The sequence below is a fragment of the Mesoplodon densirostris genome, chromosome 6, assembly GCF_025265405.1.
Source record: "Mesoplodon densirostris isolate mMesDen1 chromosome 6, mMesDen1 primary haplotype, whole genome shotgun sequence".
Taxonomy (NCBI): Eukaryota; Metazoa; Chordata; class Mammalia; order Artiodactyla; family Ziphiidae; genus Mesoplodon; species Mesoplodon densirostris.
Genome location: NC_082666.1, coordinates 32,512,530 through 32,525,321, shown reverse-complemented (window position 1 = coordinate 32,525,321; position 12,792 = coordinate 32,512,530).

Here is a 12,792-nt window from a genome sequence, read left to right as displayed (position 1 = left end):
TCAACAGACGGTCTTGTATCCTAGGTCACAGAAAATAAACAGCCACTAAGCAGGAACTTCTTCCACTCTCTTCCCCTCTGCTTCCTAACTGATCTGTATTTTTACCCATTGTTATGGACTGAATGTGTGTCTCCCCAAAAGTCATATGTTGAAACCCTAACCCACAGTGTCAGTGTATTTGGAGATCTGGCCTATAACGAGTTGATTAAGGTTAAATGAGATCATAAGGGCAGGACTCGGCTCCGACAGGATTAGTGTCCTTACAAGAAGCGACATCAGAGAACTTGTTCTCTCTCTGCACGCACACAATGAGGAAAGGCCATGTGAGGACATAGTGACAAGTCAGCTGTCTGCAAGCCAGGAAGAAAGCTCTCACCAGCCTTTTACTAGTGCCTTCTTTCCCTTAAGTCAGAACTGCATGACAGGGTAGGAGCTCAGGGTCAGGGATGGGTTGGAAAGTTGTTGGGTGATCCAGGAATTAGCACAGAGCGGGTAAGGTGAATTGAATATTTGATAACCACCACAGAACTTAGCGGCTTAAAACAGAAAATGTTATATTGTTTCTCATACGTCTTCAAAATGGGCTGGGCTCAGCTGGACAGTTCTACAGGTCTGACTGGAGGTCATTCATGTGGCACTTTTTAGTTGGCAGGGCAGTGGTGGGGGGAGCTCAGCTGGGATGCTGTGATGACTGGGCCTCCTCCCTTTCCATATAATGTCAGGACCTCTCTCCCCATGTGGCTTTTCCATACGTTCTCTCCAGCAGTGTTGGCAGCCTTCTAACATGGGGGGTCAGAGCTCCTAAGAGCACAAAGGTGGAAGCTGATAGGTCTTCTCAAGCCTTATGCCCGAAACTGGCACAACGTCACTTCCTCTGCAGTCTGTTGGTTGTGCGTGTCACAGGACCAGCCCAGATTCTAGGGGAGGGACTGAACAGAGTGTGCTCACTGAGGGCCACCACTGTAACAGAATAAACAACTTTTCATTCGTCAACCTACACCATAGGTAAGGACTTTCCAATAGGACTGTCCACATCTGCTTCTGGGACTCTTTATCTTGATATTGCTTTAACATTTCTAAGTCCATTTCCTAAAGGAATGTCTACTGAAATATAAGAGAGCCCTACTGTTTTACGTGCTGCTCCGTCTATTTCAGATGACTTTGCATCTCTTTTTGAGGAGAAAATTTATTTCCAGGTTCTTGGTAGAACATCTTTCAGCATTACGTAGTGACAATTATGATTTTAGAGGGCTCTCACCTCACCTCCCTATGGCTTCACCTCCCATGTCTGGGTTTCAGAACCAGCACAGACTTGAGCTTCACCTGTTTTTAGTGGAGTTTAGAGGCTATGGTATAAAGCTAGCGTAAGATTTTGAGTTAGCCCAAGTATTTTCCATATTCCACACACAGCCATCTCCACATTTCTAATATACCATGGGAACTTTCTATCATTTCAGGCAGCAGCTCAGGCAGGCAAAGCTCATTGCCTCAAGGAAGGGAGGCTATAGCCACACAAAAGAGAACAAAGGCATCAATTCTCAATCTTGAGTTTCAAAGAGCCTTTTCAAAGTCCTGGCAGAGAAAACAGGTTGATAGAAAAGGTTTCTGAGTTTCAAAAGCTTGGCTTTTCTTATGCCAAAAGCCATATGCTATGATGTTTACAATAGATTTGGGGAGATTATGTGATGATAAATAAAAAATATAAAAATGTAAAGAAATATATAAAATAAAAATGTTAAAACATTTTACAAGTTGATGAATGGTCTAGTTGTATAGAGTCTATAGAGATTCCAGGGGCTGTACTGAGACCCAGGGGTCCTAGGAGAAGCAACAGAGTAGCAGTGAGTATTTCTGAGAGGGACCCCTAAATGTGGCTCAGTTTAGCAATCATTCCAGGATGCATTCTCTGCAAGCGAGCTCTGAGATGAAGAGCTCTGAGATGAAGTCCGGAGTGCAAAATGCTGATTAGGAATTAACATCAAAGAAAGAAAGGGAAAGAAAGCAGCACTGGGCCGAGGGAGAAGTTGAACCGGGATGGAAGCCTGACAAAGCCTTGGAGCAAATATTACTCACCCAGGTACTCTGGGACTGGGTGGAATGGCTGGACCTTTATGCCTCCACCTTACTCAGTCATCAATACAAGATGCTCTGGAAAGGGCATGACCTTGAGAGAGGTGGCTGTCTGCATCTCGGAGGAGCTGACAGCTGGAGACCATCTGCTGACTGCACTCACTCTCTGCAGCTGGGCTGCAAGTCCTTCTGTGACAAGGGATCTGGGCAGCAGTGTATCTCCACATTTACCATGCTAATCCTCTCCTCCCTGAGCTTAATCCCAGGCCAGGAGCTGATAGAATGCTTGGATAGGCTTGGAAAGCCTGCAGTAAGGGCCTGGTGAGAACTCCCCAAATGCAACCCAAGAGAGGCGGCACGGGGGACTGACGTGGAGGTGGAATGACAGCTGGACAGCCCAAGCATGGCCCCCCACTGCCATGGAGAAGTGCCTGAAAGTTCCCTGCCTCCCCAAGAGGGCTCAGCAATGGTTAATGGAGAGTCAGACCTGGGCTGCTTGGACCAACTGACACCTAAAGTTTTTGGTGGGCAGGGGACATCTCGACTGAAAAACGTGGGATTAACCAAAGACCACAAAACAAAAAGTTCTTCTTAGTAGATTCCAGCAAGGACAGATGACAGCTGTAAACCAGATCCCCCTCCCCTTTTTCAGTCTGGGGCTAGGATACTATAAAGCCCCTCCCTATCCAGCTATCTCTATCAGCTTATCTAAGTTTCAGGTCATGAGCTGAAGGAAGGGGTAGAGAAAATCCAAATTGACTGAGTTTAAACTTGTGGTGACAGAGAAAACCCTTAAGTGATTGAGTTTATTCAGAATTAAATAGATTTGAGTTTTCTGCCACTAGACAACATGGGGGTTCCAGATAGATGCTAAGTTCAATTACGAGTAAAAAAATTTAATTATATTTTTGATTCATTTATGCCAAAGATTGAAAATTCTTACTGGTATATAGATATGAGATGATCAATGAAGTGATCATTGCTTCAGTCAGTAGCAGAGATAGAAATGTAAACCGGTGATATAGATCTAGGCCTGCTCTTGGCCAAGTGTGTGATACAACTGGGGATGCTATCTCAGAATGCTGACACTCAGATACTGTTGGTGTGGGGAATATTAGGAGATGATTTCTGTGCATCGACTTGGATACATATACATATATAATCAGGACCTTAAATTATTTATGTTTTGCAATTCTACTTTTAGGTATCAGGTTTAAGAAAATAACCAGATATTCTGACTGCTGTACAAAGAATAGAGAAATTCTATTCCAGGCAACAAATATTGGCCTCTGGCATTTGGGGGATGGCAGTAGAGATGGAGGATGTATAGGAAATTGGGATTTTTTTTGGAGGTAAAGTTAAGACTTGATGATGGATAAAATGTATGTGAAGTTTAGAGCATGATGTCTTCTAGTTTTTGGCTTGAGCAACTGGGTGGATAACAGTGGCATTTACTAATATGGGGAAGATCCAAGAAGGAAATTTGCAAGGAGAGGGTAGAAAACAAGAGATTTATTGTGGCCACATTGAGTTTCTGATGCTTTTAAATACCCACAGGGCTCCATCTCTTGACATCTAGTCTGGAGCTTGGTGGAGAGGAGGAGACTGGAGATATAATTTGAGAGTCATGTACATAAAGACAGCATTTAAAGTCCTGGGAGTGGATGAGAGCATTTACCGAGTTACTGAATGTAAATAGAGGAAATCAAAGTCATGATAGGATCAAGTGTGTGATAAGATTATTATAGATTTTTATTTTCTTCTTTATTGTTCTCTATATTTTCCAAGGTGTTTGCAATGAAAATATATTACTTTTAAAATCAGAAAACGAGTAAAGTCCTAATAAATCTGCTGCTGCCAACTCAGAAACATCCATACCACCTCCCTGCTCCTTTTCTCAGAAAAAGCATTTCTCCTAGGTAGGGCATTAAACACATTAATGTGCGTATTTAATTGGGAATCTTAGAGACAGTGTTTGCATGAAAATCAACATCCCCATCTCTTCTGAGTGCAAATGAGCCACTCATACCCTGGCGCTCCCACCTAACCTGCATCACGCTGCTGATTGAACCTGTGCCTAATTACGTGTCGCTCCTTGAGTTCTGGAGTGTGTAATAGCACTGTTTATTTGCCAAGGTTGACAGTGATGACTAAGTTATTTTCCTCTTCATGTGTTTTTTTTTTTTTTCCTTTTTTAAGTGGAGTCACCCCGCCTATCATGCCACAAATACCAGGAGTTGACGGGGTTGTCTCTGGTCAGTGAGTGCTGGCACAGAAGCCCAGACATCTCAGGATGTTTTATCAGAAGCCTGGGGAGAGGCAGGTTTTTTTTTTGTTTTGTTTTGTTTTGTTTTTTGGCCACTCTGCTTGGCATACGGGATCTTAGTTCCCTGACCAGGGATCGAACCCATGCCCCCTGCAGTGGAACTGCGAAGTCCTAACCTCTGGACTGCCAGGGAATTCCCAGGAGAGGGAGTTTCTGTAACTCATCTGGGATGGCTTTCAGGCAGTGGTAAAAGGGCTTCTTGCCTTGAATCTTTATTCATTCAACTAACATTCACTGTGGGCCTTCAGTGCTCCTGGCCCTACTCTGAGCACAGACAGAGATAAATATGACCCTGGGTAGGCTCTCAAGGAATGCGAAGTCTAGTGATTCCATCTGGGTTCAGTTTGTGAAGGATTGTGATGAGGGAAGTGTGGGACAATTTGGAAGCACCTAATCTGGGGGAGTATGGTTCAGGGTTCAGGCTACCTGGAAAGGATAATAATAGCTCACATTTATCCAACTACCAGGCACAATTCTTCTTGCTTTATATGGATGAACTCATTTATTCCTTCCAAGGATCTATGAGGTAGGTCCTATTATTATGCTCATTTTATGGAATGAAAAATGTAGGCAGAGTGGTTAAATCTGAGCTGAGTATTAAAGGGCAAAGACGGGTTAGCTAAGTTGGGGTAGAGGGAAATGTTCCAAGCAATTGGAGCTGTGTGAGGAATCCACAGAGTGTGAGGAATAATTTGGGGGTGGGGAGCTGCAGGATGTTCTTTATGACTGGAGGCTGTGGGGCCTGGGAGGATGGAGCTAGAGGGTCTTGAGAGGCTTGAAGAAAGGGAGTGACAGAATTAGGTCTGCCTCCATTCTGGCTGCCTTGCGTAGCCTGGTTGGACTGGAGGAAACCAGATAAGAAGTGCTTGTAGTGGTCTTGATAAGTGATGAAAGCTAAGCTATAGCACCTGGAGTGAGTATGGCCAGAGGGAGATGGACTCAGGGGGTTCTATGCAGGAGACAACTGGACCCAAGGAGCTAGTGTGAGGGAGGACTCAGTGCCCATATTTCTCCCTGGGTGACTGGTTAAGTGGTAGTGTTTCCCTGAGACTGGGAGCCCCAGGGGAGCAGCGGGCCCAGTGTAGACAGACGGTGCATGAGGTTTGTTCTTTCTGGTGCCTTGAGCCTGGGTCTCTGGGGAATGGGAGAAAAACAGTGCCCAAGCAAACCAACAGAAAGACAGTGAGCATAGGATGGAGACCTGAAATCGAGAACAAGCAAACCAACAAACTCCTCTTCATCTGCTTACCTACAATCTGACTTTCCAGCATTTTCCTATAAACTTAAGGGGTGGGAGATGTTGGAAATGTTCTTACAAGCAAGGGATGGTAAATAGAAATTAATTGGATAGCACTTGTTATTCATGTTTTAATATGTGTCAAATGTCACTGCCATTTTGTCTTTTTTTAAACTCTGTGTTAGGAAAAATTAAGAATATATATTAATGAGACCTTTTTTTAAAATTTATTTTATTTATTTATTTGTTTGTTTATTTATTGTTGGCTGTGTTGGATCTTCATGCTGCATGTGGGCTTTCTCTAGTTGCGGCGAGCGGGGGCTACTCTTTGTTGCATTGCATGGCCTTCTCATTGTGGTGGCTTCTCTTGTTGTGGAGCATGGGCTCTAGGTGCACGGGCTTCAGTAGTTGTGGCACGTGGGCTCAGTAGCTGTGGCTCGCGGGCTCTAGAGCGCAGGCTCAGTAGTTGTGACACACAGGCTTAGTTGCCCCACGGTTTGTGGGATCTTCCCAGACCAGGGCTTGAACCCGTGTCCCCTGCATTGGCAGGTGGATTCTTAACCACTGCACCACCAGGGAAGTCCCCTTGAGACCTTTCATAGGTTTATTGCTGATGTTGCCCCCGACTTTCTCCCAATTCTCTGTACGGTCTTAATTTCTTCAAACCCAAATTCTCCTACTTTGGGGACTCCCCTGGCGGTCCAGTGGTTAAGACTTCACGCTCCCAATGCAGGGGGCACAGGTTCCATCCCTGGTTGGGAAACTAAGATCCCACATGCCACATGGCATGGCCAAAAATAAACAGACAAATTGTCCCACTCTGGCAGTTTTCAGAAGCCCATTCTTTGAGGTAGGGGAGACAGTACTTTATTTATAAAGACCCTATTTCACAGAAAAGGAAAAAAAGACCTAGGGAGGGTATGTGGTTTCCCAGCGGTCCCCTTCTGGGTCAGTGGTGGAGGTGGTGTTCTAAGACAGACCCATCAGATCCCAAAGGCCCTTATTACCATCTGCCCCTACCTTCTCCCCGAGAAGTGGATTGGATAGATTATAGGATGCAGGCTTGGGAAGAAAGACTATAATTCTTTAATTGTTTCCAAAGAGAGACTTCTGGTTCTTGAAAACTAATAAGTACTGAAAAGGTTGGGTTATAAGGAAAACGAGCAGCAGGTCTGCTAAATACCTTGCTAGAGTTAAGGAAACGGTCTAAGATGGGGAGATATGGATCCTGCCTGCTAAACTCTTGCAATGTTTTTATGTGGCTGGACAAGTTTACTAGTATCCTCTCTGAGCAAGAGGATGGCTGAGGAGTAGAAGCATCGGACTGGTGGGACTTCCCTGGCGGTCCAGTGGGTAAGACCCTGCACTCCCAACGCAGGGGGCCTGGGTTCGATCCCTGGTCGGGGATGCCGCAGCTGAGAAGCCTGCGTGCCGCAACTGCAAAGTCCGCATGCCGCAACGAAGATCCTGCGTGCCGCAACGAAGACCCTGCACAGCCTAAATAAATAAATAAATAAATAAATAAATAAATAAATAAATCTTTAGCGGGGAAAAAAAAGAAGAAGCATTAGACTGGTGAGGACCCAGTCGTGCCTAGATCAACAAAATTTTCCCGAAACCGAGGACATTCCAATGCGGAGAGAACCACAAGAGCCTCAGCCGCTCCGGCTTTGTTCTGCACTGAGACAACACCAAGAAGCATCAGGCCATGCTCTTGTTTTTATCATATCATCCACCAAATAATTATTCAGCACCTATGGAAAGAGTACTGCTGGCTGCATAGCCAACATCTAGCTCCCCTTTCCTCCTTCTCATTGAACCCAGATTTTTTCCCCAACCCATTCCTATTCCAGATGGAAACCACGATTAGTCTGTGACAATCAGATGATGGTGATTACCTGGCAAAGGTCCAGGGCTATATGTGTGGGCCAAGCTATGTTGGCCCAATGAGATGACAAGAAACTTTTATAGACTATGCTTGGGAAGAAATTTTCCTTTTACATGCAAACAATAAAGTATGTAGCATTGAAAGCCATGCTGTGACCACAAGGGGAACCAGCTTTTGGGTGGAGCTGATACCGATGGAGGTCAGAGAAAAGAATCAGAACTGAACCCTAGATGACGTCATTGAGCTGCTGAGCCTACCGTACCTGTTTCCCACAGTGTATCTGGACTTCGGAGTTTTGTGAAATTATACATTTCCTCATGGCTGTAAACCTGTTGGAGTTAGCACTGGGATTTTCTATTACTTGCAGCACAAAGCATCCTGACTGGATCAACCTCCTTTTTTCCAGACACAATGCTGAGCACTGGGGACACAGCCAATCAGGGAAGGAGAGAGGCTCACAAGTGAGCAGAGCATTTCTATTCTGAGTCCTCAGCGCGATGACCTCAGTAAGCCCTGAGGCTTTGGAGGCACCTGGGACCAGATGGCATTAGGGTCTGACCCCTGGCCGTAGCAGTGTAACCGTGATGGCTCTTCATAAATCTTTTTGATGTCTATCTCGATTCGGCCCAAATTATTAACATACGTACAGCAGGTTTGTCTGTGACCTCACAAACGCCACCCCGCTTGGCCAGCAAGTAATCCAAAGCCAATCTATTGTCCATAACCACACTGGCCAGTGAGTTTAAAGAACTCAAAAAGTCTATTTGGGGCATTTCCAGTGGTCAGGGCTAGGCTCTCGAAAGTGTTGGTTAGATTTTCTTGGGTTATTTAATGGTAGACAAAGCCTCCCTGTGGAGCCGCCAATCCCCCTGCTGGTCCTATTCCTTCCAATGTTAATCCAGTGACCTTCGTGGGATAATATTGAGTATTATTATGTATTGTGCTGTGAATGAGACCAAATGTCCTAATGTACAGGCTCTCTCATGATATAAGGATAAGATTTATATAGGGGCCATATTACCCTGGGGTGCACTTGTCTTTGGGCCCTCGTCCTGGGGAGTGCCACATATCCAGACATATCCTGAAGGTGCAATAAGAGATCTGGGAACAGAAGAATTTAACAAGGAAGCAACTGTCTGGACCCATGGAAGGGACAAGTTATAAACACAATGCAGGGACAGGGGCCCATTCGAATATGCAAAATAGTTAAGTCGGGAGTATTCCACGCCTTCAGCTTAGATGAGATGGTGAATTAAGAGGGTTTTACCCACTGCTTCCATAGGGCCAGACAATTTTTAGCCCAGTTTTTGGTGCATTCCATCTCTATCCTGTAGGCACCCTCAACCTGGATTTCTGTAAGCACACAGAGTGGAGGCATTCATGGGAATGCAGCTTGGGTCCAGGTTCCAAAACGCGTTGGTGATGTTACCATTGGGTGGCTAGGGATTATTCCTAAAAGGCTTACCATAGCCAAGAGAACCATTAGAGGTTGGAAGCATGACTTGTTTTCTGGATGACAAAAGTAATCATTACTAATGGAAAAGTTTTAAGCCATATTTTTTTTTTTTTTTTTTTTTTTTTTTTGCGGTATGCGGGCCTCTCACTGTTGTGGCCTCCCCCGTTGCGGAGCACAGGCTCCGGACGCGCAGGCTCCGGACGCGCAGGCTCAGCGGCCATGGCTCACGGGCCCAGCCGCTCCGCGGCATATGGGATCCTCCCAGACCGGGGCACGAACCCGTATCCCCTGCATCGGCAGGCGGACTCTCAACCACTTGCGCCACCAGGGAGGCCCTAAGCCATATTTTTAAAAAGAGTTCAACTTAGGCAAGGTAGTCGGCCTAACGGGTATTTTCCATCGCGCTCGTATGGGGAGGGAGGAGGGGATGCCATGTGTTTGAACTGGTCAAGCTCTTGTTGTATGTACCTGTTTGTACCTGTAATGATTGTTGTAAGCCAGGGTTTTTGTGGCAGACCCAACAATTAAGCAGTTTTTCTCCCCAGGTGGCTATTGTAGATATGTTTACTAAAGCATGATTTTCCCATTCCCCCTGAGCCAAGACCATCATCAGAAGTCCTACTAGTAGTTTCATGGCTTTTGATATCATATTACTGTATTTTTTCTCTTAGACCCAGCAGGGGCAAAGCAGATGTTTACCAGGGGGAGGGGGTTCTGAAAAGTGGCAGAATCAGAGCATGACAGTCAGAAACACAAGGATGAGTAGGCCAACCCATCACAGCCACATGAAGCCACTTATCTGTTGTCTTGAACAGGTATCTGAAGTCTTCCGCTGGCTCGCAGGAGTAGCTCTCTTCTGGTTCCTGTTGGGACTTACAAGATACAGGTTTTAATCTAGGCAGATGTACCCAACTAGTAATTCTCAGTAGCTTGACAGCAGTTGGGTACTTAGTAACACCTGGTATGGTCCCTTCCATTTTGGTTGTAGCTGGTCCTCAGGGGACCCTTCCTTCCAAGTGTTTAGTAGGACAAAGGCCCCTGACTGGATGGACTCCTCGACATTTTCTTTTGTTAGGGGGGTGGGCAGCACTTTGTTTCCGTGTTCTTGGAGGGCCGTTTGAACTTGGTTCAAGCTAACAAGGTGGGAGACCACTTTGTGGGTTTCCTCATCAAACAGAGATCTGAAGTCAAGAGCAGCCTCCTATAGGTCATTTCAAATGGTCTAAGTTTAAAATTCCCTTTGGGGCCATCCTGGTCCTTAGAAGGGCTACAGGGAGGAGGGAGACCCTGGTTTCTGAAGTCTCTTGGCACAGCTTAGCAAGTGTTCTTTTTAGAACATGATTTGCTTTTTCTACTTTATCTGAGGACTAGGGACTCTAGGAAGAGTGGAAGCAGTAGTTAATACCCAGAGCTGGGGAAGCCTGGTGGGTCAGCTTGGTGGTGAAGGAAGGTCTGTTATCACTCTGTGAGCTTTTTGGTAACTGAAATCTCAGAATTATCTCTTTAAGCAGAAATTTGGATGCTTCTATTGCCTTTTCAGTCCTAGTAGGTAGGAAAAGCTTCTATCCACCCTATAAAGGTGTCTATGAATGCCAATGGATATGTTCATCTGCTACATGGGGGTGTTTGGGTCAAGTCCAGGAATATTCCCCTGGATAGTTTCCCCGGTGTTGTATGGGCCAAGTTAGGGGTGGAGGTATGGAATGGCTTCCTGGAGCATTGTAGGCACAAAGCTTGCAAGCCTTGGTGATATTTTTAACAATTTGGGACAGTCCCTTACCCAGGAACACCTGAGTAACCAGTTTGAATAAGGAGAGTCCTGCCCTAAGTGGAAGGATTCATGGATGTGCTTAATTATTTTCCATTGCTTGGCCCCAGGAATGAGAACCTTGTTATCTTTTGTCAGCCGCCCTGAGAGGTCTCTTTCTAGTCCCCCACGTTTAGCCCACTCGAGTTCTTCAGGTGTATAAGATGGCACCATTGGGAAGCGTGGGCTGTCCGGTCTGAGAGCTACAGCTACAGCTTGTAGGACAAGCTGTTGTTGAGTTGCCATCTTAATGGCCTTTTTGGCCAGGGCATTTCCCCTTGTAAGGGAGGTGTTGACCTTTTGGTGACCCCTGCAACCTCCTTTGGAAGCTGGACTGCTTCTAAGAGTTCTAGAATTTCTGCCTGGTGTTTTATAGGGGACCTTTTGGCTGTTAATAGTCCCCTTTCTTTCCATATGGCAGCATGGGCATGTAGCACTAGGAATCCATACTTGGAATCAGTATAAATATTGATTCTTAATCCCTTTTCCAGCTGAACTGCTCTGGTCAAGGCAATCAACTCAGCCTTTTGGGCAGAAGTGTGAGCGGGCAGAGCTCCAGACTCAGTAGTGGTCTGCAGGCTGACTATGGCATAGCCAGCCTTTCTTACCCCTTCACGTATGAAACTGCTTCCCTCGGTAAATCATTCTACATCGGGATTCGTCAGGGGCTCATCCTTGAGGTCAGGTCTACTGGAGTAAACTTGTTTAATAGTCTCCACGCAGGAGTGAACAAGGGACCCTTGGGGTGGGGGGTTTGGCATTAGAGTAGCTGGGTTCAGGTCTTGGGAAACCTTAAAAGTTACACCTGGGGCGTTATGTAGGAGGGCTTGGTATTTAAGCAGTCATCCACCCGTCAGCCATTTGGTGTCCCTTTGCTTCTAGGACTCCTTGTGCCTGGTGAGGAGTTAGGACTCCCAGTGACTGTCCCAGGGTGAACTTACTGGACTCTTCCATTCGTGGAGCAGTGGCAGCCACTGCTCTAAGACTTCCTGGCCATCCTGTGGCCACCTGATCAAGTTGTTTTGAGGAATAAGCTGTTAGTTTAGTGAGGTCCCTGAGTTTTTGGGTGAGGACACCCAGGGCTACCCCTTGTCTCTCAGCTATAGAGAAGGTAAAGGATTTTTCTAAGTTAGGGAGACCTAATGCAGGGGTGGTCCCTAATTTTCGTTTCAGAGCTAGAAACGCTTGTTGGCAGTCTTCATCCCAGTTAAGGGATTCATGGTCACCTCCTTTTAGGGTCTCATAGAAAGGCTTTGCTATGAGCCTGAATCCAGGTATCCAGGGGGGTTGGTTGGAGGGTTACAGTGGCTTCCTTCGGTCCTGTACTAGAGTCCTTGTCCCAGGCGTGAGCATGTATCCCACGTACTTAACCTGTTGGGTGGAAATTTGGTCCTTGTGAGGAGAGACTTGATATCCTCATTCACCTAGGAAGTTGAGGACCTGAATGGTGTTTTTATCTGAGTTTTCCCTAGTGGGACTGGAAATTAGGAGGTTGTCCACACACTGTAGGAGAGATCCATTAACCAACTGTCATTCTCTTAACTCCTTTGCTAATGCATTCCCAAACAGGTTGGGGCTAGCCCTAAAGCCTTGGGGCAGCACGGTCCAGGTTAGGTGGGAAGTGCTCTGGGTGTCTGGATCTGTCCACTCAAAGGCAAAGAGATAACTGGGAGTCTGGGTGCAGGGGAATACAAAAGAAGGCATCCTTTAGGCCTCACACTGTAAACCAGTTTGTGTTTTCTGGAACTTGGGTCAGTATGGTGTATGGATCAGGGACTCTTGGGTGAACTGGGACCCCTGCCTCATTAACTGCCCTCAGGTCTTGAACAAACCTATATTCTGTATACTTTCTTTTTCTATGGGGAGAATGGGGATATTACACGGAAATTGGCAGGGTCGTAACAGCCCATATTTTAAGAACTTGGTTATGAAAGGCCGGATACCCCGTTGGGCCTCACGCCTCAAGGGATACTGTTTTTTCCCCGGGTGATCAGCATTGGGTTTTAAT